This window comes from Lissotriton vulgaris, chromosome 4_1, assembly GCF_964263255.1.
Source record: "Lissotriton vulgaris chromosome 4_1, aLisVul1.2, whole genome shotgun sequence".
Taxonomy (NCBI): domain Eukaryota; kingdom Metazoa; phylum Chordata; class Amphibia; order Caudata; family Salamandridae; genus Lissotriton; species Lissotriton vulgaris.
The window spans coordinates 2,012,155,822-2,012,183,461 of record NC_141691.1 but is presented as its reverse complement, the minus strand read 5'-3'; the positions used below and the strand labels follow the sequence as shown (position 1 = coordinate 2,012,183,461).

Here is a 27,640-nt window from a genome sequence, read left to right as displayed (position 1 = left end):
CATGCAACCATCTTTGCCTGGTACGGGGTCATATCTTCAGTCTGTGACAAACTCTTTAAGCTTTTCAATTGTGATCGGTTTCGGAGTACGTTGCATTGCTAGTTCTCTAGTAGTTAATCGATGTACTGGTGGCGGGGTATGGTAGCCTCCTGAAGCGGAGGCTTGGGCATGATCTGTCTGTGGCTGCGGTAACGGAATTCCAAAAGGATTAAGCGGATTAATAGGGGGTGCAGGAAGTGGTGGAGGAGGGGGTCTGCTGTTGGGGAAGACGATCAGGGGGGAGACGATCAGCGGGTGGCATAGGTGCAGGTGGAACATTGGTATATTCGGGAGCTACGTCGTCTAAATAGGAAGAAAGGAAAATGTCTGCTGCGGTCTTGTGACGTAATTTAGTCGGAACCAATGGAGGGGGCAGATTTTTCGGTGTTTCCGGGGTCGCCCTGGGCAGGCCCTCGGCCAGGACTGGATACAGTCCTGTCCTAATGGCATTACTCTTTCTGTCGTGTTGTTCTATTCTGACTCGTTCCCCTTCTTCTAGTAGTTCTTTTTCTTTGGCTTTTTCGGAATCCTCTTTACTTTTCTCTGCTTTTCTGAGCGCTTTCTCTGTTCGTCTATGTGATTCTTTACGCCATAATTCAATGGCATCTTTCTGTGACTGTCTGGCTTTCTTTTTCCATAATGCTTCCTCTACTCTCATGATGCACTCGGCATCCCATGTCCCTGTAGCGGGCCATCTCTGATTCTCCGCTAAGTCCTTGGTGTAATCCACCCATAAATCGAGGTATAATACGGCATCTAAGCCGTGCTTGTGGTACATAAAATGTCCGGGAGTGTCCCTGGGTGGGATGGGAACAGCTTCCTCGAGTATCCCTTTTCTAGTTCCTATCTGTCTCAGTTTAGAGAATAAAGGCATTCTGAACCTTGATACTTGATACTTACTCGAACCTGAACACAATTAATACAATAAACACAGTAATGAATATCAAACAATCACTCATACCACGACATTAAAACACATTTAAACATTTGAAAATGAACAACCATAACTAGAATAACTAGATAACTGGATACTGGATATACTGCTAAACAGTACAGATACACTGCTAAAACAGTGCAGACCGGGTCTGTGCACCCAAACCCGTCTTGACCGGACACAAATTAATGCACCCGTCTTGATGCATCCCCAGCAACGGTACTCACCGGGAAGCACGGAACGGAAGGCCTCGGAAACTCGACACTGGACTGGACCGGACTGGACTTGACTAGACTCGTGACGTAGGTACTTCGGAACTGGTGGACCTCTAGACACCTCGGACCTTGCTCTCTCGGCTGGGCTCTGGTCGGGATCCTCCGCACTCCTCACCGCCTCGTCTGGGTGTCGATCGCAGTCTCAGTCACCTCCGTTGGCCTGAAGGAGATACAGGAAATCCTGCGGGTACGCGTAATAGTCCGTCACGGCTGTGGCAGGGGGCTAGGCCTGCAACGCACCGCCGGCGTGTAAGGTGGGGGAGGGGTCCCTGTTCGGGCGCCAAATTATGTGGTAAATAAAGGTTTACCTATGCAGAATTTCTATGCGGTAAAGTTCAATAAAATAGCTCTATCAGAAATGAGAGGCAAAGTCCGTGGAATCTGAGGTTTATAAGGGTTTTATTCCATGTAATGGAATGGTTCGAACCAGGTATCATGTTCCATCACCACGAAGGTTCAGGAAGGGATAGACAATGCTTTATTGACAGAGTACAATATATATAGTCAATGCATACAATGGTGATGGATACAAAAGGCGTAACAGCTGAGAGAAACGAGATAAGAACACATGTACGTAACAGAAGGCATGCCCAAGGGCGTACACGGAGGTGTGTGCTAGAGACGTCACATGAAAGTGTCACAAGTGGGTGGATTCATAGAGGAATCCTGCAGTGTCAGCAGAAATATAGGCTGGATGCGCGCGCAGGCAACATGACGTGTGATTGACGTGGAACTGGAGGGTGAAGGGGACTTGACATTTAGCTCCGAAAGAGGAGACAGAAGTCTGGCGTGTCAGGGCAATCTAAACCCAATCATATCTGATATCTTGTGTTTGCGGAACTGTATTATCTATAAGGAAAGGTCTCTCAGACAGAGGCTATTCTATACTGACTGTTAGTGCGTGCTTAAGCGTCTATGTGTCTGCGTGTAATGCGAGGGGCCATGAGCCTACCATGGTAACAGGAGCAGTGAATTACTTGCACGGAGTCAGTAAGGCTGGGCCCTTTGCTCTGCAGCTGGAAGGATGTTTACCTAAATCACTAGACAGGAATGTATTTTCGAGGAGCGGAGCAGATAACTTGAAGGCTGAATACAGTCTTGGCAGGCAAGCAGGCCGAGCCGGGCACCGCTCGCCGCGCAGGGAGTAAGGCTGAGGTCACGGATACAGAATCCAGGCTGCAGCTTTCAGAGGCAGAAGGCAGGAAGGCAAAAAGGCCTTGATGGCAGAAATCAGGGCCTAACTCAACAGAGCCAGGAAAACGAGAAAGTGCACCATGTAAAGACGGTGGCAAGGCATACTTAGGAACTGAATTATCGATCCATTCATGGTGCATTTGAAAGAGGACATGTTAACGTTGGACGCAAATGTATTTGCGTCTACATAGCTGGTCATGGAGGGAAATTACATGTACTCGAAGCACATACATGGAGCCGTTGGGGTCTACGTTAGGGGACACAATTGACCATAAAATTCAAATTACCTCATCCACACGACACAACATGGTCTCCAGACACAAGTCTTAGTTACTCAACTCTCACCATGCTACCAGTTGCGATTCAGTAGCCGAGGTGGGTACTTGAGAGGGTACTTCTCTCCAGATGTTGCAGGTAGATGGTGTAGGTCCCTCATGGGAGAGTTTTTATGTCCCTGACATCTTCAAGGAAACAGGAGGTCCGTGGTCAGGCCCTTGGAGAGCACATTTCAGGGTGCCACACTTTAGCAGGTCCTCGGCCCAGGACAGCCTCTGTTTGGACAGTTATCCTTCATGTGCGCAACTGAGTCCCCTGACAATGTGCACCACACAGTACAGGTTCTCTGGTACCGTGCCCCCACAAGCGTATCTCACCCTTTGCTAAAGGATGGCACCTGTAGTTATACTGTCTTGTGTCTTTGAAGTTCAGGGTGGTTTACTGGTTTTTCCCCTTTGAACTACAGCAGTCTCTCCTAAATTGGAGGCCTGCCTGCCATAGGGCCGTGGAATGGAAATCTTAATCTTTAGTGGGGCCATGAGCCGGTCCCTAGAGGCTAAGTGTCACAACCTCTATCTTCAGTCTGTCCCATTCCGCCCTCAAAAGGCAGAGGTCTGCCATTCCCATGGGATGCCCATAGTTGATGGCTGTCGATTTGGGGAATGCACTGATGTTCTCGTTACCCCCCGCCCTCCCCCGCCCTCGGCCGGGTGTCCACCGGAGCCAGACACCATGGTCCTGAGACTTCTGGAGCATCGAAATGTCCCAAGTGGCCGTGGCCGGATGGCCTTGCTCCCAGAGCCCCAGCGCTCCTGTCCCCCTCCCTTCCCCAAATACCACGCCTGATGGGGAGACTGGCCTTGGCTGTGGCCGCTGAGGACACCGCTCTAGGGGCCAGGACAGCCAGCACACAAGAGGTCATGCTTTCCCCCACAATGGCTCTTCATTCCATGGCAACACTGGGGTGAGCACCAGTGCATCCCTGCTGATCTCTTTCCAGCAACAGACTCAGTTAAGCGCCGTAGTAACCTGTGAGCCTCATCCCTACTACTTTGAGGCCTGCACTTCCTCTCCAACCCAAGGCTCTTCACAGAGCCCCCCCCCCAAACGCTGGGGTGCCCCTTCCCCCTGTTCATAACCAAGGTTCTGGGCCCAGCCCATCACCTCCACCCTTCCCACACAGACTGGTATTGAAACATGATGCCTATGTAGGGCATGTTCCTGCTGACCTAACTTCCTCCAGCTGCCCCACACTGGATCTCTAGGACACTGACCATAGAACTGGTCCGCCCCTCCCCTGTACTGTGTAGACTGATCTTTTGGGGGGCTTACTCCAGACCTCTAGCTGCCATGCCTTGCAGGGAGCGCCCGAGGAGACTGCGCCTGGCGTCTTGCACCTCTGATCATCGGTCGACCTGCTTTGCACCTCTTCGACTTCCCTTGGGCATTGACCTGCCCTTGGGCGCAACTGAAATGGATCGTTCCTAGGGATGGGCGGAACTTGTGGAATTTGACTCCGCAGAATTTTGCAGAGGTACATAAAAATCCTGCAAGATTATGTGGCGTTTTGCTACTGGATGGAAATAGACATGTCACGCTACTTGCGCTGTGATCTAGCGCCGGTAGCGTGTACTTTGCAGAAAAATTAGCATGTATGGCACCGCGCAGTGAGCAAGAGGGAGCAGCTACTCAAGTTGATTTTGCTTCCTCTCGAGTAGATTTTCTACTCGACCATCAGCCTTCTGACTGCAAATGGTTGGAACTGTCTGCTTTAGAAAATCTTGTCTGATGTCCTTCCAGCAATCAAGCTAGAGGTGCCAAATCTCAATTGCCAACTTACCTTTCTGGAGCCTCGCGCAAGAAAAAATTCCGCCACACAGCGAGTATTGGAATTTGACTGAAACTCTGCAATACAAGAGTAACACAGAGTCACCAAATTCTGCCAGTTCCGCAGGTGGAACGGAATATTTAACCCCTTCCTAAGCGTTCTCCCCCCCATTCTTCCCTTGGTGCTGCTGTGTCAGTTGTTCATTGATGCCTACTGCAGAGGGCTTCATCTGCTGCTGTCCTCACCTTCTCATGTGAGATCACTCCCCTGTCTCTGAATACTTACACAAGATCTTTCACTGTCCACAGATATCCATGGCCAAAACAACCCACCTGTTAATGTTCTCGGAAGCAGGTGGGAAACAGACCCTATGCTGCATTGACATGGCTGGAATCATACTAGAGACCATAATGAGGGAACTGGCTGTGATAATAAACTTCAATGGACTTGGTCAAAGAAGACACCAGGTCGATGCCCACTGAACTCAAAACAATATTGGCAAATCTGACTGCGTTTAAAACTCAGCTAGAGACGTCGTACCGGAAATGCGCTGCACTGCTGACAATGGAAAAGGAGCCGGATATCGAGCAAGAATTGTCGCATCTATGGTGGAAGCTGGTGAACGTTGAGGATTTCAGCCGCCGCAACAATGTACGCTTCCTGGGGATACCGGAGGGTCTAGAGTCAGGGAATTTAGAAAGTTTTCTGGTGGGTCTCTTCTGCAACTAACTGGCCTGACGTATTTTCTCCTTTGGAGTTTCAGAGGGTCCATAGGATCCTCTCATGAACCACTAGACTTGGTAATACGCCATGGCCCATCATTGCATGTCTGCTTGACACCAGCAGGTTGTACAGCTTATAATGTCGGCAAAATGCAACAATGGCCCATTCATGTATAAGGGCTGAAAGATATACATCCCTGCTGACTTCTTGCAGGACCCACAATGTATATCCTGGAGCTGCATCTTCAGAAGTTAGAAATAAGTTATGGCCTCTTGGAGCCTGCTACAATGCTGATTACTATTAATGCTATTCACAGGGAATTAACAGAGCTGGATAAACTTGAATAACTTCTGGACCAGCTGGATACTACCTAGATGGACATGTCAGGCTCTACATTGCCTGCACCCACTGTGTCGACCAGGGGCTTAGCTGCCAAGACCAACATGGGGAGCAGTCATCGACTGGAGTCAGTTCTCTGACGGTGGGAGGAGAAGGGCAGCAACGTTTCTTCCATCGCTCCTGGCAGAGATAAATCCCCCTCTCTCCCTAAAGACCTGAGTGTGCCTATGGATGGTTAATTCCAGGGAGGAGCAGCAGGTGGACAGGTTACTGTGGTTCACCATTGTTGTGGGTAAGACCTAACTGGTTACACGTGAGAGAGACACAGGGAAGGGTGGCTGGGACTTTTGAACTCTTCATGGAGGATATCCCGGCCTCCGCTTTGACTGTCTCTTCCCCACCCACTCTTTTCTTACTTTCAAGTTCCTGCAGAGGGAGTTCTCATGTTTTTAGGTCGAGGACGGTAGGCTGCTCTTGCGCAGTTCGGTCCGAAGATTTAATGTTTTTAAGTTAGGGGGCTTGAACCCGCCCCTCTTATCCATTGGCTGGCCTCGTAAATGCTGGCCAGCCATTGGAGGAGAGGGGCGCCACTCCCTTCAAGCCCCGTCTTTTTCGGATGTGGGGGCCTGTTTTTTAGGTTCTTTCTATCTGTGACGTCATCTGTCACTCACCCAAAAACACGCCCCCGATTACGAAAACTTTGGAGCCTTGCGGCAGCCATTTCTGCCCGACCGCGTCCGGCCCTTGACCCCGCCGTGAGTGAAGGAGGAGCTGAGACCGGCAGCGTTCAGAGCCGGTGAGTAGGGCTCCACTTTGAACTCGGTTGCCTCTTGGCCCTAGCACTGGCGTGTGAAGGTGTCTTCTGGTGTCAGCCATCTCCTTTAAGTAACGCCGGTAATTTACAGCTCTTCAAAAATGTGCAATTAACCATTTTTTAATTAAATAGTTATTGTGACCAAGAAAACAGCCAGGCAATATTATAAAACCAAATGTTTCCTTCCAACACCTCCAAAGTGAGGGGCGTGTGGCCTCATATTACTCTTTTTGAAGATGTGTGGTAATATGCGGTGCAGGACAATCCCTGATTTTGAGCTGCCGCGCAGCATAACATGTGCAAATTATGTTTTCTCGCCAATTTTTACACTTCCCTCCTAATGAGGGAAGAGCGGAAGGCGAGGTGGCTGGCTCAGTTTTCCTACTTCTCTTTACCAACTGCCATAGTCTGCTAGTAAACCCGGCGCTCAGCTGGCGCTATATAGGGTGCAAACACCGGTTGCTCCTCTGATTGCCTGTATCTGGGCACGGCGCTAAATTAGACAGCAAAGGACGTTGAAACTGGAAACTGCACTGCACGTTTAACTCCCCATTTAGCATATGAAGGGAAATTATGTCGCCTCCCCAGGAAGAGATGCAGCCACGACATTTCTTCTAAATTAAAGCCCCCCGTCTCCAAGTTCAAGAAAGGGCTACAGAGAGACCCTGATAATTCAATAATGGACCCGCTTATTCCTCGCAATAGAGAAACAACAGACTCTCACTCTTGAGTGAAAGCCCCTGCAGTAGTGGGACACTTCGCATCCTTGTAGCGTGACACTCGGCATCCTTGTAGCGTGACACTCGGCATCCTTGTAGCGTGACAGGGCATCCGCATCCGTGGAGTGTGACATCCCCTCCCGGCTGCGTGACAGAACCACTGCTGTAATGTGACAGCCTGGACCCCTGCACGGTGATTGTCCTTCCTCGTAGTGAGACAGTCCCACCATTGCTGTGAGAGACGGGCCTCTGGAATATGACAGCCACTGGCTGAAGCCCCTCGCCCAGGCTCGAACCAGGAAGCGGCTGTGAGGTCCGTATTTAGGTTCGCGGCTGACGCTGGGGTAAAAGATGGGCGGGAGATGTGTGCGTGGGAAAGAGCGCACGGGGCGGGGCCTCCGGCGAAGCCAGGGATTCTGGCCTTGAATCTGTGGCATGCGGGAGGGCACTGGCTGCGGCATTTCTACAGTGCGTTCCTACCTCTTGTCGATGGCCTGAAGGCGCGTTGCAGTGTGGCGGAGCAGGGATTACTGTTGCACCAAGGAGCTGTATGCAGATTGGGAATCCTGAAGGTGTGGGTCATACCAGCAGGCTCTGAGTGGTGGTAGCGATTGTCATGGGATTTGTAGTGTGGGGGCTCTGTGTGTGTGTGGGGGGGCTCTGTGTGTCTGTGTGTGTGTGGGGGGGGCTCTGTGTGTGTGGGACTCTGTGTGTGTGGGACTCTGTGTGTGTGGGACTCTGTGTGTGTGGGGCTCTGTGTGTGTGGGGCTCTGTGTGTGTGGGGCTCTGTGTGGGGCTCTGTGTGTGTGTGTGTGTGTGTGAGGCTGTGTGTGTGTGTGGGGCTCTGTGTGTGTGTGGGGCTCTGTGTGTGCGTGGCGCTCTGTGTGTGTGTGGGGGCCTCTGTGTGTGTTTGTGTGTGTGTGGGGGGGGCTATGTGTGTAGGGGGCTCTGTGTGTGGGGGGGGCTCTGTGTGTGGGGGGGCTCTGTGTGTGTGGGGGGCTCTGTGTGTGTGTGGGGGGGCTCTGTGTGTGTGGGGGGGGGGCTCTGTGTGTGTGTGTGGGGGGCTCTGTGTGTGGGGGGCTGTGTGTGTAGGTGGGCTGTGTGTGTGGGGGGGGGGCTCTGTGTGTGTGGGGGGGCTCTGTGTGTGTGTGGGGGGCTCTGTGTGTGTGTGGGGGGGCTCTGTGTGTGTGGGGGGGGGCTCTGTGTGTGTGTGTGGGGCTCTGTGTGTGGGGCTCTGTGGGTGTGGCTCTGCGTGTGTGGATAGCTTTTTTTGTAGGTGGCTCTATGTGTTGGTGGCTCTGTCTGTGTGAGGGTGGCTCTGTGTAGGTGGCTCTATGTGAATGGCTCTGTGTGGGTGGCTCTGTGTGGGTGGCTCTGTTTGTGTGTCTGGGTGGCTTTGTGTGTGTGGCTCTGTGTGGGTGTAAATGCAATAGGTCATGTATTTTGCGAGCGATTAAGCTATTGGCATTGTAAATGACTGCCATTTATTTATGATTTAAAAAAATAATAAATAAATAAAAATGTCATGAGCAATGCCAATAGCTCTACCTTTAATAATGCCGAGACCATTGCATTGTAAATGCATGTTTTGGAATACTTGTGGTAATATGTTACCATGCCAAGGGGCGTGGGGGAAACTCAGCTGGAAAGGAACCTGCACCCATTCAAAGTTGGGTAAAGAGAGAGGGTCAGACACAGGTAGCTCTGGAATCAAGGACTGCTGCTGAAGTACTCTTTTCTAGCACTGTCCTCAGTTTCATTTATTAGTTGGTGTTTTTCTATTTCTTTCTCTTTTTTTTGCAATTTCTGCAGTTAATGGTGCACCTTTTCTGTGACAGTCCACGAACATACTCACTGAGGGCATCCAGACGGTGGTTAGCCCAGACCTAAATCCTGTCCTGCCACCCCCATCCCAATTTGAGTCGGTCTCCTGTAGTTTGGTACCACTAGTTCTCTTGCATTCTCAGCCATCTCCTTTTCCCGGCCCCTCTGCTGCCCTGCCATTGACTCCCTGTTGGTTGTGGTGGTCCTCTTGTTGGGGGTCAGCTGGTTCATAACGGGCTCAAGACACTGTGAATGCTGTTGGTTCTGGAATATATGGCCACATAACTTCCTGACATTGCACGTGTACAGACGACCCACCTCTCCCATTTGGAATTGGACAAACTGACTCTGGATTGGGTGGGGGCGGGGGGGTCATCAGTGCAAGTTATGGGTAGGGGACACGTCACCTGACCTCCCTGGTATGCACGGTCCACCCAAGCATCCTAGAAAGCGTTCGGCCACTATGCTGCTGAGAAGATCATTACAATGCTAGGTCCAAAAAAACTGGGTGGGCACAGAGGGGCGATATGTGTTTGCACAACTCAGAACCATGGGTACGATGATGGTGGTGGGATCGATATATCCACCAAATGCCAACAGAGCCAACTTTCTGTCTCAACTTTTTGTGGAATTCAGACACTCCCAACTGGTGGTGGGTAGAGATCGAAACCTGGCCTTAGATGTGTACATAGACGGGCCAGGAGGCTATGATAAAGCAAAAGCGAGAGACCGTGCACTCCTGACGGACGCCATGTCTGACTATGGCCTCACAGACCCCTGGCGACTTACACAACCCCAAGACAGGAATGCACCTTTGTGTCCGGGATACATGGGGGACCTGTTCTGGGACTGACTATTTTCCTGTGGGCCATCCTACTCTGACTGTCCTGCAGGATTGCACAATCCTGGAAGGGGTGATTGCGGATCTCGCTCTGACAATATTGAATTTAGATCTCGGACATGTCGCCACAGTGGTGCAGTGATGGCGCCTCAATGTGTCTTCTTACAAACAACCTCTGGAAAAACAGAGGGTTGCAGACCACCTACGCAGGTAGATAGCTGAGGATGAGGGGACAGTATCCTACACACAAACACTTTGGGCAGCGGGAACAGCTGTCCTGCAGAGAAATGTTATTGATGCACTACTCCACGATCCATAAATGGGAACGGTCTGATTGACAACGTCATTTAGAGCAGACCGTGAAAACTTTACAGGCCAAATTTACGCAGCATCCCTCCATTCCCAACACTCCTCCTCCAGCTGAAAAGGACTTGAACAAGCTGTTTACATCTAAGGTAAAGAATGCCCTCTTGCAACTGAGATTTCGAGCAGGACGCAGAGCCAGACCAGTGTGAGACCCAATGCCATATCAGCGAAAGGGATACAGATGGCAGGCTGCTCACACACCCAATGCAGATAACGGGAGCTTTCGTCCACTATCTGAGCACCTTGAATAGAGCAGAGACACAGCCTGACCTATGGGACGAGAATGCATTTCTAGCTAATGCCCATCTTCTGACCTTGTCACAGGTAGGCAGACAACAGCTTGATGGAAACATAGCGGAGGAAGAGATTGCAACCGCTATCTCAGAAATTCCAAAAAAACAAAACTGCATGGGGTGATGTTCTTCCCACATACTTCTACAAGCAAAACACACAATTAGTGGCCCCACTCCTATGTTGAGTCTTCAAGGAGGCCGAGGAACATGGCGGCTTCCCCTTGGAATACAACAAAGCCATTGACTGCCTCATACTAAAAGCAAACAATGACCCCACTGATGGTGCTAGCTCATTGCCCGGTTTTGGATTTGAAAATTCTGACCAAGGTACTCTTGACCCTCCTTAAGAAGGTCTTGCCTAGTGCATACATCATTTGCAGGTGGGATTTGTCCCGAGCTGATCGTCCAGGAACCATATGCACACGTTAGTATATGTATTGTGGCAAGTGCATGCTGTTAATAATGAGAAGATACTGCTCTCGCTCCATGGCGAAAGGGTGTTTGATCATGTGGGATGGGGATACCTGTTCCGTACACATGAGAGAGCTGGACTAGGACCCGTTTTCATGGTTACAAGTCACTGGATATGGGGGCGTGGCTAAGGAAGCCATCATGGCGGACGCAGCTTAGCAGAGCTCCGTCCCGCCGCTGAAATATCCGCCTAAATATCCTTCCTCCCCCCTTACCTGACGAAATCCCGGGGTGGTGAGGTGTAGCTGAAGGTGCCTGCCAGCTGTGGCGCAAGTTTGAGTCGTGTTGCAACATAGGAAGGCGCTCCACAACACTTGGGACCAGCGCGGCCTGCTGCGGCGTGCGGCGCCGGGGACCTCGAGTTTGGAGACGCCTGGCCGTGAAGACGGCCGGCGGTGGCTGTGAGGGCGCTGGCCCGGCGGCGCCGACGGATGCTTTGGCGCCGTAACAATACACACGACGAGTGCAGGGTTACTACGGATATAAGGCGCTAGCGGACCCTTCCCTGGGTGGAACAGACAACCGGAGGGGCCTGTGATCCGCCGACGCCGGACCCAGGAGATTTAGCGGCGATCGAGTGCAGGGCCCGGAGCGAACGGGCTGCCGCCGCTTTTCTGGCGACCTTAACGACCCACGGACAGTGCCCAACACTCCGGCGCATCCGTGCCACCTGGAGGGGGTGACGGCGATGAGCGCCCTGGTTTCGACCCCTGGGGCGGCCCTCTTGTGACTGTGACGACCGCGGGAGTCATCCACTCTGGGGTACAATCAGACTGTCTGCTCTCACAGTTTCGAATCCACATATCCGGTTGCCCTACCCAACATTGATCATGACCAGAGGCGGGAACAACCGTGGATCCTCGAAACAGGGGCCCATAGATAAATTTACTGGGCCCAGCGGACTCACTGGAGCCTCCGGGTGCACCCAGGCCCAGGGGCTGGACAATGCAGCGCTTCTGGCGGCAATCACCCAATCTAGGGACACATTGGACGCCAAGATAGGCGCCGTTGGGGCGGATGTTACCCTGCTACGCCAAGACTTGCGGAATGCGGTGGCCGGCATAACTGAAGTAGAGGCCCGGATCACCGGGGTGGAGGACGATGTGGTGATCCTGAAGAGGAAGGTGGCTCACATGGAAGGCATACAGAAAGGCCTGGCGCTCAGGGCAGAGGATGCTGAAGGACGGGCTAGGCGCAATAACCTACGCTTTGTCGGCTTTCCAGAGGACTGCGAAAAGGGCAACATGGAGGCCTTCCTCACAGAATGGCTAGAGAGCTGGCTCCCACCGGAGTCCCTCTCCCGCTGCTTTGTTATTGACGGGCCCACAGAGCGCTAACTCAAAAACCGCCGGTTGGCGAGCGCCCACGGCCAGTTATTGCCAAGCTGCTCAATTATCATGATCGGGACACCATCCTAAAACAAGCACGATTTGAAAGAACCTCTCCAATGGAATAATCCGAGGATCTTGATATTCCCGGACTATACACGGTTGGTGCAGCAACAGCGCAAGTCCTTTACGGCAGCTAAAGCTTGTCTGCGGGGCCTCAAAATTCAATATGCCCTGCTTTATCCAGCACGTCTACGAGTGGTCTATCAGTCCCGCGCGATGTTTTTCAACTCTCCTGAGGAGGTGTTCACCTGGACGGATGAGACAGTGCGTATCAGACCACATACTCCACCTGCTCGAGACTCGGACTCATCCTCTTCGGCATTGCCACCTCGGACGCCCCGGCGTTCCCGAAGCAGAAGTAACTGGAGGTCTCGCTCATCGAAACGCCCCCCTACTAAAAGAAAGAACACAGAAGGAATGGATCCTCCGGACTCGCCGAAAGTTGATCCTTGAGAAACGTGGGACGCAGGTGATTTGTCGCACGATGGTGGTATGCTCTAGTTGGAGCGGTGGTCGCTGAAGGACAACCTGGAGAAGATATTGACGCATAACGACACATACATGAACAGACAAGTATAAACTTATTGCACGGGATGTAGGTTGGGTGGGGTGGGACGGACTTAAAAGGCGGACGTGTGCCTCACTTTGGGGAAGTTTGCGCCTCTAACGAGGCAGTTGTAACGTTCTGGGGCTGTTGGTAGGGATCCATTGGTGTAGACAGTCTCGAGTCTCTCGTTGGAGACTGGGGATGCCTTATACCGCGACAGGTACTTCAACGTTGCTGAGGTATGGGGAGGGGGAGTTGGGGACAGTTTGCGGGGATGTCAGTTGAGTGGGGACATGGAGGGAGGGTGGGGAAGGGACCAGGGGAGGGATCCGGGGAGGTGGGATTCGGGCAGGGAGTTGTTTTGCACACGATTGTCTTACATGATACTGTAGGGGTGTTTTTGCCAGATGTACCCATTGCTACGGACTCAATTGCAACTACGCTTAGATGGGGCTGATAATGTTGAGCCGAATCGGGCCGGAGCTCAAATGAAAGTGCTGAGTTGGAATGTGCGGGGCATGCTTGACAAGATTAAGAGTGGTGCGGTGTTGAGGCTGGGAAAAAGGGAAACCGTGGATGTCCTACTACTACAAGAAACCCACTTACTGGGTAACAAAATGTTAAGCTTGCAGAGATACAGATTTGATCAGGTTTACCATGCCGGCTTTGCCAGGGGGTCTCGGGGAGTAGCGGTCCGGGTGCATCGCAGACTAGCCTACACTCGCACAAAGCAGTGGATTGACCCTCAAGGCCGCTATGTCTTTATACAAGGGATGTTAGGTACCGAACCGGTAATAATAGGGAGCGTGTACGCCCCGCCCCCACTACAGTGGGCACTGATCGAAAAACTATTCACCGTGTGGGCTGAAATCCCTGAGAGTCTGACTGTGATCGGGGGGATTGGAACGATGTCATGCAGTGTCGGCTTGACCGTCTTTGACCTAGAGATGGCCCTATTGCAGATACCCCCACTAAACTGCATGACATGGTCCGAGGCATGGGCTGGGTGGACACTTGGCGTTACCTCCACACACACGAGCGCGAATACACTTATGTCTCTGCGGTCCACCACTCGTTTTCGAGGTTAGACTACATATTTGTCCCATCCGCGGTTGCGACCAGGGTTGTCTCGGCGTCCATTCTGCCGCGTGGATTGTCAGATCACTCCCCGGTAGAGATAGTGCTCACCCTTGATAGGGGGAGACAACCATTTTGATGGCGCCTCTCCACCTGGGACCTGCAGCAAGAGGCCTACCAACACCATATGGAGGTTGCGATCGCCCGATACTGGGAGGAAAACTTAGGTACAGTGTCGGACGCACAGACAGCCTGGAAGGCCCTGAAGCCCACGCTTCGTGGCATAGATATAGCCTGGTGTACGGCGGCGCGCCGTAAACGGACGGAGGACTTGGTGCAAGTGGCGGCGACCGTAGAACGCCTAGAGACTCAATGTGCTGTCGCGGGCCGTCATGAGGAGGTTGGGCAGCTGCTCTTAGCACAGCAAGCATATGCGTCCCTGCTTATGGACGAAGCCAGGCAAGTTTGGCTGGCGACGAGAAGCAGAATATATCAATGGGGGGACAAATCTAGCACAATGCTCCATAGGCTCTGTCAGAGGGTATTTCAGGCACAGGAGCTGCCGGGCCTCAAGGATGATGCTGGCACCTCCATTTCAGCCCCCAAAGAGCTAGCGAATAGCTTTGCTGGTTACCTGGCGGCCCAATACGCTCCGCAAGATATACTCCCGGCGCTAGACGTCGATAAAATTATAGCGAACCTTCCACCCTGTGCGCTCCCAGATGATGTGCGAGAATGCCTCGAGGCTCCGCTTTCAGCTGAGGAATTGGGCACGGCACTGGGGGAACTTAATACAGGCAAGGCTCCAGGGCCCAATGGCTTTCCAAGTGAGTTCTTCAAGCGATACCACCTTCAATTGGGGCCCCACTACAAGGCTGCCCTGGAAGCGGCGAGAAAAGAGGGCCTCCAGCCAGCTGACTGGCGGCATGCAGAAATAGTGGTGTTCTGCAAACCGGGTCGCCCCCCGGACCGGCATGAGTCCTACCGACCGATTTCCCTCCTAAATATTGAAGCCAAAATACTAGCTAAGGCGCTTGCGAACCTACTACTTCCACACATCACGGACCTCATTCACCCAGACCAGGTAGGGTTTATGCCCCACAGGGCGACCAGACACAACATCAGACGTGCGCACGTAGCAGTAGAGGCGATGAGTAGGACCGGAGACCAGGCAGCTCTATTACTGGCGGATATTGACCGTGCCTTTGACTCCCTGAGCTGGACATACTTGTCCGCACTCCTTCCACGTCTCAACATAGGACCGCATTTCATGTCCTACATTCGGCTGCTGTACAATGACCTGACGGCCTCAGTGAGGGTGGCCGGGGAGTCTTCGGCGATCTTCCCAATAGGGCGCGGTACCAGGCAGGGGTGCCCCCTCTCGCCATATCTATTCGCCCTTGCAATGGAACCATTGGCGGCTTGGGTCCGGATGGACGCGCAGCTGAGAGGGTTCGAATGGGAGGCAGGACCATCGGACAGAATCGCACTATATGCGGATGATGTCCTTTTCTTTCTGACAAACGTGAATTGGTCCGGCCCGCGGGTCATGGAAATAATGAAAATCTTTGGGGAAGTTTCAGGATTGCACCTTAACCTGCGGAAATCCACACTTTGGACACTGGGCGACTGCTTTGAAGTTGGGCCATGGGCTGCGATGTTGCAGAGGGCGGCAGGAGGCCTTAAGTACCTGGGGGTCTTTTTGACGACCTCGCCGGCTATTGCTTGGGAACTAACATAATTCCGGTGTGGGATAGGGTGCAACAAGAAATGAAATGCTGGTTTGGTATGCCCCTTAATATATACGGTAGATCTGCAATATTTAAGATGGTTGCTCTTCCCCGTATGCTGTACCAGCTGCAAAACCATATGTACCCAGTCCCAACACAGTGGTTTCGGCAAATTAATTCTGCCCTGAGTCAGTTTCTTTGGGCCGGAGGAGCGTCCCGAGTAGCTCTACGCACCTGCTTTTTGCCCACATACTGCGGGGGATTGGCGACGTCTGATATGCTATCCTACTATCAAGCCTCACATCTGTTGGTCATTAATGACTGGTGGTATGGTGACAGGGGAGACCCGGCGTATGCCCTTGAAAGATATTTCATGGACCCAGATACCCTTCATACTGTCCTTTACTCGACACACCTGCGAAAAAGACTGCCTAATGCAACACAAGTGGTCTATCTGGTCAGGCGACAATCGCTGCGTCGTATGGGATGGTGGGGGAAACTCACATGGGAGACCCCACTTTGGCACAATGGGCAGCTGCCGTCCCTGATGTCATTGCTAGGTTTTGAGGGCTGGGATTCAATAGGTATTTCAGCATTGGGACATGTTCTAAAGGGCACGACCCTCAAGTCCTTTCAAGACCTTAGTACCGAATTTGCCATGCCCTGCACACAATTCTTCCGATACCTGCATTTGTGGCACGCCCTTACACCCACACTCACAGCCTTGGACACCCTGCCTTAGTTTAGCCCCATAGAGGCAAAGGTCTTCATGGAGGACCTAGAAGACAAGAAAATATCCCGCATATACCAGACACTAGTTACACATTGCTCCTCAGACCTGCAGCCCCTCAGAGATCGTTGGGTGAGAGACGTAGGAGAACTTGGGGAGGAAGATTGGCGGGAGGCTCTTGAATCCCCTAGGGGAGCGGCTATAGCCGTACGCCTGTGCCTCATACAATTCAAATACTTACACCGTGCTTATTATACAAGGGAGAGGCTGTGGAAGGCTGGTCTAATTGAATCACCCGAATGCTTGCGATGTGGTTATGAAATAAGTGGCCTCCTGCACACAGTATGGGACTGTGGTGGTCTGGTGAGATTTTGGACGGGTGTGTGGGACTGTCTGTCGGAGGTGCTGGGCTGGGACCTCCCACGTACCTCGAAGTTGGAACTATTGCATGTGTTAGAAGGAGTGGGGGGCAACATCTACAAAAGGCACCTGCTCCTACTAGGCCTTACCCTGGCGAAAAGAGATATTGCACAGGCCTGGAAGGATCCCAGGGCTCCCAAAGTGGTTGTGTGGAAAAAAGGTCTTGACTTTTGCATGGGACTGGAGAAACCGGTGTTCTTGGCCAGGGGCTGTCCCAAAAAACATTATAAAATTTGGAAACGATGGGCGGATTACAGGGGCCTGTGGCTGGAGCCTCCGACATCAGCGAGAGGAATAGAAGAACGAGTGTGATGGGTATTTTAATGGTATAATATACACTTTGATGTATTCACGCTTAACCTGTACAGTACTGATGAGACGTTGTGCAAGGGGTGGGAGCGGGAGGGAGGGGTTTGGGAAGTTGGAGAGAGGGGCCGGGGGTTGCAGGAGGGGATTTTTATATAAATGAATGCATCGCTATTTATATTGTGCTATACTGGCTACAGCTTCTCCGGAGTGCGGAGTGCTGTGTGTTTTTCTATGCGATCTCTCAATAAAACGTTTTGGAAAAAAAAAGTCACTGGATATACTCTAACTCCTCCGCTCAAATAACCTGTGGGGGATTTATGTCCTAAACATTCGCGATATAGAGGGGACGCGACAGGGATGCTGGCTGTCTCCACTCTGCTTCCTCCTAGCCCTGGAAGCTCTGGCAGCTACCATTGGAAAGTGTGCTAGAGTACAGGGTATAGTGACAACGGCGGGGGAAACAAAGATCCTATTATATGCGGTTCGATCCCCGGCTCTGGAAGCAGGTTAGCCCAGCACCATGTGACTCTGGGCAATAGCTCGCTTAATCTTCCCGACGGCCCCCAGCGCCGGGACACCTCTGTCGAAAGTAGCTGTGCGCTTTACAAATGCTGGCATTTGCATTTACATTTATTGATTCTTTCTCCCTTTTCTCGGGGTACAGGATCAAGTGGGGTAAGACTGAGGCTTTTCCTATCACAACCCATCAGCCCAAATGGCCTGAGGGAGCCTTTGGGTTCATGTGGAAGACAGCGATGCTGAAATACCTGGGGATGCTGGTGAATAAAGGTCTAGGAAATCTGGTCATGGACAATTCAATCAATTGATGTTTAAGACTGACATTGATTTTACCCAATGGGTGTCCTCTACCTCTTACTTTGGGGAAAGGTTCCAGTTGTAAAAATGGTCATGACCCCGCTACAATTATGTAAGAGGTATGCTGTCAGTTCCCAAAAAGCACAATGCGAGAACCCGAGAAGCGCATCATTTTTTTTTTGTCTGGGCGGAGTGGAAGCCTTTGCTTGAAACCCGCAAAGTTCTATGCAGTCTCAAGGTTGGGAGGCCTCCCAGCATGTATATGTATTACTTGACACGTTGCAGCTGTCATACTTTTTGAAGGAGGTAGAGGACTAACCAGAGTGGGTGGCCATAGGACGGTCCCTTGCCACAGCCCAAAGGGGCGTGGGAATTCTCTATGGATTTGGGTCCGCAGAGATTGAGACCTGCCCGACCCCCAATGAAGGTGATGTGGACAATATGGTAAGATGTGCATAAATTACTTGGGTTACCAGCGACTCTTCACTCTGGAGTGCCACCATGGTCAAACAACATGCGGAAGGAGGCTACCTTTTCCGGCAGCAATACATGCGCAATGGCGATGGAACTTATCAAGGCTCCGATCATCGCGATTACACTTTGATACATCACATGTGGATGGATCCTAGAACAAGGAACTACACTAACAGTAGTTATACATGTGAAAGCAAAAGGTTTGGAGGAACAATGCCAATTGGTTTTTACTAAATACCACTTTTTAGAACACATGCTGCTCAAACAAAAAGGTTTTCGCCTTGAAAAAGCCTGCGGAGGGCGAAACACGCGTCGGCTGTGACAAGAAAAGAACTAATAAAAGAATATTGTATATTATCGATCACTGTGCGTTTCCATTGTGGATCAAAAGAACATTGGTTGTATCAACAATAAGAGAGACTGGATTAACGAGGCTGAATGCCCATTGGATAATAGTGACTAAAAAGGATGTGCACTGATGTTTTTTGCAAAGTGTATGATATTCTGCCACACCTTGAGTGGGTAGATGATCGTAGATTGGTGCTAAAGGTGGATGAGCACCACATCAGACTTGCACTCTAATAGAGTGAAATCATTTGACATTAATCAGAATCATAACAAGGGAGAAATTCTATGATGTGCTGATCGTGTTGAGCAAATCCGCCACTTGTTTGTTGTTATACATATATTGTGACTTCCAATTAGATGCAAAAAGAATAATTGATGGACCGAATGCTGAAGAATGTCAATCATTTTCCCCAATACGGAGATCTGTGCCTAAATCCATCATTTTGCTTTGCTCCCCATACCATTCCTGTTTAAATCCAGCCATATGCAAATCAGTCTTGACCCTGCTCCCCATGGGAACAGTCAAGCTCAAACTGCCTGGCTATGTCCTCCCTGTACCAGAAACAAGCATATTGGGAGTGGTTTTGGAATATTACCTCTCATCATTTATGCTAGCTTGGCTCCAGTGGCATGGAGAGCACGGGTCCCAAATATGGGCATACCATTTCCACTCTGGGTAACAAATGTAAAAAGAACAATTGGTGGACAGAATGCTGAACAATGTCAAACATTCACCCCAGCACAGAGATCTGGGCCTAAATTAGATGGCAGACTTGGATAAAGAGGGCATGACCTTAATTGATGACCTATATAAAGAGGGTGTGTTCAAGTTCTTCCAGGTCCTTTGTGCAGGATTTGCTCACCCTGAATCACAGATCTGAAAATAGTGGCACCAACAGTATTTAAAGGACTCAATCAGACCACAGTGCAGAACTCCCAGATTTGCAAATACATATAGGTTTGGGGTATGGCAAAAGGGTCCATTACTAGTATATTCCAAATACTGATTCACCACTCGTATTCTACCACTACTGGGATGATCCTAAAGCCTTCTGGCAACACAGGCTAGGTTTACAATTCGAGACAGAGGACTGGAAATAACTCTTGGACACACATGACCTATCTCTGTGGGAAGCCAGGCTGAAATGTACTGACTTTAAAATATTGCATAGCTGGTACCGGACCCCATGCAATCTAAAGAGAGCTAGACTCTCCCCAGATGACCGGTGTTGGAGATGTATGGAACAGTGTGGAGATCTGTATCATATTCTATGGCTCCGCCTGCATCTTGCCACTTACTGGGTGGACATTTGGCTCATTCTCAACAATACCAGGCTATTCTCCTTCATCGATTTAAGGAAGCTAGCCCTCTTGCACCATATGTCGGATGTGGAAGTTGCAACAACCTTTATGGAAAAGGTGATGTCCACAGCTCTGACTCTAGCAGTATCTGTATTCTATGTTATTGGCACTCCTCTAGGGCGCCCACACACTTGGAAGGGAAGTCAAAACTGTTTAAATTGGCCACGTATGAAAAGGGCATATATAAATTACAGCCTCAACCCATAATGTTTGAAGATGTGTGGGGAGCGTTTATTTACCAAATGGACACCTGGAACTGAATGGGGTATCGGCAGTAATCGGATTGGTAATGCAGTTGGGAAGGCACTTGGGAAATGGCCGAAGGGTCGGTAGCCGAGTTTTGCTGTGGGCTGCTTTTTTGGGCAGCCTGGGGGCTGTCTGTGCTGTTAGGATGCTGCCAACAGTCCAGTGGGTTCCTGAGTGGCCTTTCTAGAGGCAGATGGGCGGAGGTACCACTACCTTTCTCTTGCAGGGCCGGCCCATTTATGTATGCTGATTGAGCAGAGGCAGGGAGCCCAAGCAGAAGTGGTCACACTTGCATTCATGTGTGGCTCAGCAGTGTGAACAAATCTGTGCATTTTTTTAAACTAAGTGAAGTTAATAAAACATGCCCCTAACACCCTTTCTTTTCATAAAACTTTGCTGAAGCAGTGTTTTCAGAAAGGCAATACTCGAATGTGGGCCACTTTTTTTGGGTGTGCCTGGGCCACTTTTTTTGGGTGTGCCTGGGCCGATTTTTGATCTCAACCCAACCCTGGGTATCGGATACGAGTGGCGAGCGGAGCTCAGGGGGTGGTGGGGGCGGGGGTGTGTGATTCGTATTAGTTGGATCGAAGTTGGGTGTCCCAGAGGGATTTGGGAGTTTTGCTGTGTATGCTTAAGGTTCAGTGGCAGCTCGCAAAGGTAACGCTGTGGGGTGGGAAGGCGGGCGGAGGCAGGGCTGGGTGGGGGGGGGGTAGTGGAGTAAGGCATACAACTGCAGATGTTTATTTATTTATGTTAACCTTTGCTGTCGTATGTCGGACACCACTACCCCAGCCCTGCCCCCCTCCCCACCGTATTACCTTTGCGAGCCGCCACTGTTAAGGTTCCGTTTTAGGTTTCAGCAGTGTCAACACTCTGGACTGCATTCATATCTTGCTGTGTTTTTGCTTTACTCTTCTAAATGCCTGTAAAGATTTAACAAAATGCACTGATTGTGTCAGTTTCTATGTGAAAACCGTTTCTTTCTGAAAACCTTAATAAAAACTTTGAGAGGAAAAATAAAGCCCAGAAGGGAACGCGCTCTCCCACTGGAGGATGCAACATTCTATGAGCAGGCAGAGCTGAACAGCCAGTGTCAGGTATCAACATGACATGCTCTGTTACTGATTGCACTGACCTCTGGTCCACTCAGCAGATCCTCCATCATTAATCCACTTTAGCTTGCTAGTGAGGGTCCACCATCAAACGAATAAAATATGTCCACGGTAGCAGGACCTCCATAACTGGACCATGAATCTACTAGGAAGGATCTCCACCCATATACCTTCAGCACATTACTCAAAAATATCAACCTTACCTCATTAGCTTGTTTGAATATCCATCACCACAGGCAACTAAAACACAGAGCTGCAGGAGGCTGGCTTCCTTTTATGTGATTGGGTAGGGAGAGGCAGCCTGCCATTTTGAGGGGATGAGAAACTAGACTGCAGGAGTTGTTAGCTTTGAAGGTTCTGTCCACAGGGGTTGGTGCTCACATAGTAGAGACTGTGGGTGGTGAGACAGATAAAGAGGTAATGCACCAGCTGCTGGTGTTTGAACTGGACCTCCAGGTCGCATGATCTTTGCAGCATTTCACTTGTCCGTGACATATAAAATTAGGGGCGTGTCTGGCATTTGTTCAAGCTTGCTCGATTCATAGGTGCCTTGTGTCCTCATGCTGTGTGTTGCACCTTCACCCTGGCCATAGGTGTTTGGCTTCAGTGGTTTGCATTCTGGGATTTGTAGTTCTGTTTTTATCATTGCACCCATACGCTGAACAAGCATTGGCAAATTCAATAGGTTTGGCTTGAATTTTGACTCCAGAATGTTTTTTTAAAAAAACCTATAGCAGTGGAAAATGCAAAACAATAAATATTGTTTTCTATAAAGAGTGCATCAATGGGCTACATAATTTGTAGTGCGGTGATTCAGTATACTTTCAGAGATGTAAAATAGTCCCTCATGCATGGTGGTGCACTTACCAGGAGAGGAAACGATACACAAAACAGCCAATTAATAGCATTTGGTGAGAAGCTCTTACTCCTGGGTGGAGCCAGGCTCACAAGTGATGTTGTAATGTTAGATCACGCAGACGGCTGATCCGTCAAGCCAGACATAAAATCTCTGGGGCAGATTTACAAGCCCCTTGCGCCTCTTTAACGACGCCGTTGTGTCACTATTGTGACGCGGCGGCGCAAAAGATGCACCATGGTGCGGGGTATTTACGTGACGCATCTCCCAGATGCGTCACGTTGTGAAGCCCTGCGCCAGAAGGAGGCGTTCCATCACATGGGGGCGGGCGTTCCGGCGCAGGAATGCCTCCCAAAAGTGGCCGAGTAAAATCTACAAGATTTCACTCAGTCACCTTGGGGCCCATGCTGCGTCAAAACCCTGCACCTGCTTGAAGCAGGCGTAAGGATTGACTCAGCATTGTGGAGATAGAGCCCCCCAGAGCATTGCTGGAGCTGCATCGCGCTTGCGACGCAACTCTAGCAAGGTGCCGCTTTTACGGCACAGATGCGTGATGCACCTGTGCCATTTTTGCCCCATGGTGCGCCACATTGTAAATGCGGCGCATCCAGGGTGGCGGAGCTGCAGCGCACAATAACTGGCGCATCCCTGCTGAGTTGCAGGGATGCGCCATTTATTGTAAATCTGCCCCCAGTATGTAGCTGCTGAAGACTAAAAAGCCAAGAGGGTGCCTCTCGTTTATGCCTAAACGATTCGGCGGATGAAAGAGAGGGCGTTTTGTAGAGGGGGCAGCCTACCTGTCAGCGGGGCTTTAAGTGGGTTGAAAAAACGGTAGGGGGGAGGGGTCTCTTAAAGGGGCGTGACCGATGTAATTAAGGGGATTGCTTAAAAAACTGAACTTAAAAGTCTGTGTTCAGCATAGTGTGGCTCCCGACTGTATTTTTCTGCTTCTGTCATTGCCTCCAGATATATAACACAAGTAATGTTACCCCTACAACAAGCCAGGACTATTGGCTTTGTCAATGGTTGTTAGACGCATAAGATAAATAAGCAACAACTACGGCTTTGTGGTATATAATATTGAAAATGCTTCAGTTCAGAAATGATAAAACTGTGAAAGAACTAAAACGAGTCTTTTTGAAGTTGCATCAAAGGCTTTGAGCAGTGGTCCTGCTGCAGAATTGAGATGTTTTTTCACCCCGAGGATGAGGGAAAAACTGGCAAGCCCTTTAGGGACCCGTCCCTGCACCTGCTTTTAAGGACCCGGCCAACTCAAAGCCCCTCCTCCCCCCACCTCCTCCCTACGTGTGAGTAGGCATCATACATGCCAACATTTCAGAAGAGCAAAGTGGGAGATTAAAAAAAAAAAATCGGGAGAACGGGGCCGTGAATCGGGTTAGTCATGTATGGGCTTTGGAAGTGGCTGCTGCAGGATCGGACATTTGAAACGCACGTTCTTTTCTTACCTTTTAGAAGCATGGAGCGCAATGGCAGGCAGAGAGAGGGTGATGCAAGTGTAGTGCACTGGCCTGGCAGTCCCCTCCCCCCCCCAGTACTTCACAGGTCTATGACACTTTGTTCAGCAATAGTCAGAGTTGCAAGGCAGGGGCTCTAGAAGGGGTGAAAAACTAACACTTTACACAATACCAAGCCCTGTCAGCTGAAACCCCAGACGAATCGGGTTTTTGCTTGCAGGAATCGGGAGGCGGGAGACTAACCTTGAAATCAGTAGTCTCACGCCTAAATAGGGAGGGTTGGCATGTCTGAGGCATGCCTGTATTTTTGTAAACATGAAAGCGTGGCATATTTTGCCCCATGAAAAGAGGCTCAAGTGAATGAAGAATAACAAGATATTTAGTCTGATATCAAGATGTTCCCAGTGCAGTAAGTTTGCAGTAACACCCTCCCCCTCCTGCTGCCTTGCGTTGGTGAGGTCGAGCACAGAGTGACCGTGTGCGATGAGCAGAACTGTAAAGTTGACCCTGTACCGTGTAACCTCTGACGCACGGTGCGCCCTTGGGCATCTTTTGTCAGGGACAAGTTGACTCATAGCTATCTTCACCAAACTCCCATCCCCGCTCTTCTGTGGAAGAGGCTCCTGTTTGCGCTGTTCCTCTGCTGGGAAATGATCCCCCTCTTTCCACCAACTGCCGAGCAGTCACCCCCAGCCCCCGCTGCCCCCTCCCCCGTCCCGTCACCACCACAGGATACTTCAGAAAGCCCACCGAGTTTCCCGGGCAACCACGCCTGGTCTCCGGCGAGCCGGGGGTTAAGCCGGAGAGGCTTATTGTATTACTGGGGTGTGCGGCGTGGGTCCGCTGTCCTCCCGCCGTGCGGGAGTTGGGACAGAGGGGCGAGCGAGGAAGAGGCATGCGAGGCCCGAGGCATCGCAGGGCAGAGGGGTACCACGGACCCGCATCCCGCACCTGTCTCCAGGGCAACCGGGAGCGCTAAACTTGGTACCTTTGGAGCCCACTGCTCGGGGATGAGAGGACACCCCCAAAACTGGTGCGGGGCGAAGCTCACCACAGGCCCTCCTTCCGTTCACACCTCCATTTCTACCCAGCGTGGGTCCGACGCCCCGATGGATATGAGCCAAGAAGAACAAACAGGACCTTGCCTTTTCCAGGGACTCCCCACCTGCCTCTGTAAGTAGAAAATCCGATTTGTGACAGGCCAGCGCCTTCCAAGTGCAGCGGAAGGGATTTGTCTCCGAAGAGGCCTTTGTGATGACCCCAGAAGTTGGCGGAGCCTCATGTTGCTACGGTTTCATTTTTGGAGCAGCGCGGGTGGCTTGAATCAGTGTGTCACTTTTTGCTCCAGACTTGTGGTTCGGAGTGTTTGCAGAGTCGCGGAGTCTTACAGCGCGCCTTGCTGTTCTGAGTGCTGTTGAACTACTGGTCACTGACCGGGTGCAGGCCTGCCCTGGACTCTCCGGGGGTCTTGGGTGTTAGAGGGGCGTCCGGATTCACTCTGGGACACTTTCTGCGGAGACCATGCCTCGGAGCCTCAATGCTGCAATTGGAATTGTCTGCCTCCACGCTGGGGTGGTTTATTGGAAACATAGTTGAATTTATGTGCGTTTTCATACTGTTCAACTAACACCGGATACGAGTTTGGGTGCCGGACACAGGATCGACACAGCCTGGATAAATTCATGGGCGCAGCTGTCCACCCAACACTGACCTGGCGGAGAGGCTGTTGGGATCTGCGCGGTTTGTGTACTAAGTTTCTTGTCTTGGTTTTCATTGAGTGCAGTGTGATGGTAGCACGTCTCTTGGGTGGTTTGGTTTGATGGCTCATTCATTATGGGCTCTTCCAGGTTTTGATGAGGGGTGGGGGTGCTTCTTACTTATATGGGAGGAAACGGCGGTGGAATTCGATGTGTCTTTATTTTGTCAGCATCTCTTACAGGGGTGGTGGACAGAAGTGGCAAGAAACACTCTGCTGTCAGTCAGTGGAGAGTGAAGGAGAATGCTAGCTGACAGGATTGAGTAAGATGCACCAGGGTGATTGTCTGTTTCCATGGTGTATGAGATGCTGTTAATTGAGGTGGGGTGGTGTCTAAGGTTGCACGACGTGGAATAAGAAAATACTACAATGTTATTAGCTGTGTTCTGGTGGAGCATGTTAGACTGTTGTCTGTGCTGGGATTCTGCTTGTGATGGCTTTGCCAGGATTGTGGACCGGACGTTCACTGAGATGGAAAAGTGTTCAGTAAGATTGCCTTAAGTGCCGTGATACTGCATGTGAAGATGTTGAATGTGCTTGAATGATGGCTGTGAGGTTGGGAGTTTTGCTTCAATTGTTGTGCAGTTGTTGAGTAGGTAAATTTGAGCTATGCTGACGTACGTGTCTATAAGGTTGTTCCATGCATCGTTTATATGGTGTTCCTGGGGCTGTTTACTCTTCTGACATGGGATGGTGTCTGTAAGGCCTGTACTTGTACTAGCATATTTGGATGTTGGCTGCGCACTTGTGGTATGTGTGAAATTGTAAATGAATGCGTTCAGATGGTTTCCCTCCGCCAGGTTGCTGGTTTTCCTTTAATCGCCTCTGTGAGTTTGGTATTTAAACTGAGCAGATGCCTTAAGGTTGTTGGCTGTGTAAATGAATGGCGCCCATGTCTTTGTGACCATGCTGATTTATTGCTTATGATGATGTTGTTTGTGCTGGATTGGTGTCTGTGAACTTGTTGTTGCACCAGCTTGGTTTCTGTGACTTTGGAAGATTTGCCAAGATTATGCCTGTGACACTGTTGGCTTTGCTAGGCTTGTGTTTAGTTAGCTGTGCTGGGAAGTCGATAGTGAGGTTGTTGGCTGCACTAGGGCTGTGATGTCAGGGTTTTTTGTTGGTGAGAGGATGTTGCAGGTTAGGTTGTTGATGATTCTCAGATGTAACCATTGAGGCGTTTGCTTTGTAAGTGCTTGTGAGGTTGTTAGCCTTGTGTGAGCAGTGCCTAATGCCCAGATGCATCAACCGTTTTAGGAAGTGCAAACGGTGCGATTCGCATAAATCGGCCTTTTGCACTTCCTAAATTGGTTACTGGGATGCATCAAGCATTTTTTGGAAATCGCTTTTTTTGCGAGTTCCAAAAAAATGCGATTGCTGTTAAGGAATCGCACATTTGCGATTCCTTAACAGCAATGCATCATCCCCAAAACATTTGCGATTTCCAAAATTGCAAATGCAAATTACCACGAAGTTGAACTTCGTGGTAATTTGCAAAAATGTTTAAAAACGCATGAAAATGCATTTTTTAAACGTGTACGTTACAGGCACACATGTCCTTAGGACATGTGTGTATGTAACTCACATGAAAAAGTGCATTTCATGAGTGCAGGGGGGGGGTCCTTTGGACCCCCCTCTCCACCCTTGAAAGGCTTTGATGCATTCCGATTCGAAATTGCGAATTCGCAATTCCCATTCATTCCTATGGGCATTTCAGCCCATAGGAATGAATGGGAATATCGGATTCGCTTTTTGGAAATCGCAATTTTATTGGAATTCGGTAAAAAATGCGATTTTTACCGAATCCCCAAAAAATTGCGAAATTAATGATGCATTGCCATTTGCGAATCCTTAATTGCGATTCCTTATTTTTCGCAATTAAGGAATCGCAAATGACAACGTTGATGCATCTAGGGGTAAGAGTCTGTGAGCTACAATGAACGTACGGCTGAGGTTGGTAAGTGCGCTGCAGTGCTGTCTATGAAGTTGTTGGCTGTCCTGGTTAGTGCATGCCAGGTTCTTGTTCTGATGGTGCCTGTGACATCACTGACCAAT

General features: G+C 50.5%; 1 protein-coding gene across 2 annotated transcripts in view; it reads left to right on the top strand.

The window, feature by feature from the left end:
* The window catches only part of LOC147724873 (microtubule-actin cross-linking factor 1, isoforms 6/7-like), a 540,420-nt gene that overhangs the window by 152,903 nt on the left and 359,877 nt on the right, over positions 1-27,640 (top strand). Inside the window, exon 1 of one of the 2 annotated variants that reach the window (XM_086966402.1) lies at positions 24,828-25,569. The exons of the other annotated variant lie outside the window; for it this stretch is intronic. The gene's annotated coding sequence lies outside the window, so the exon portion shown is untranslated. Of the gene's footprint in view, positions 1-24,827; positions 25,570-27,640 lie in introns of those variants that run through there. 2 annotated transcript variants of the gene reach the window in all.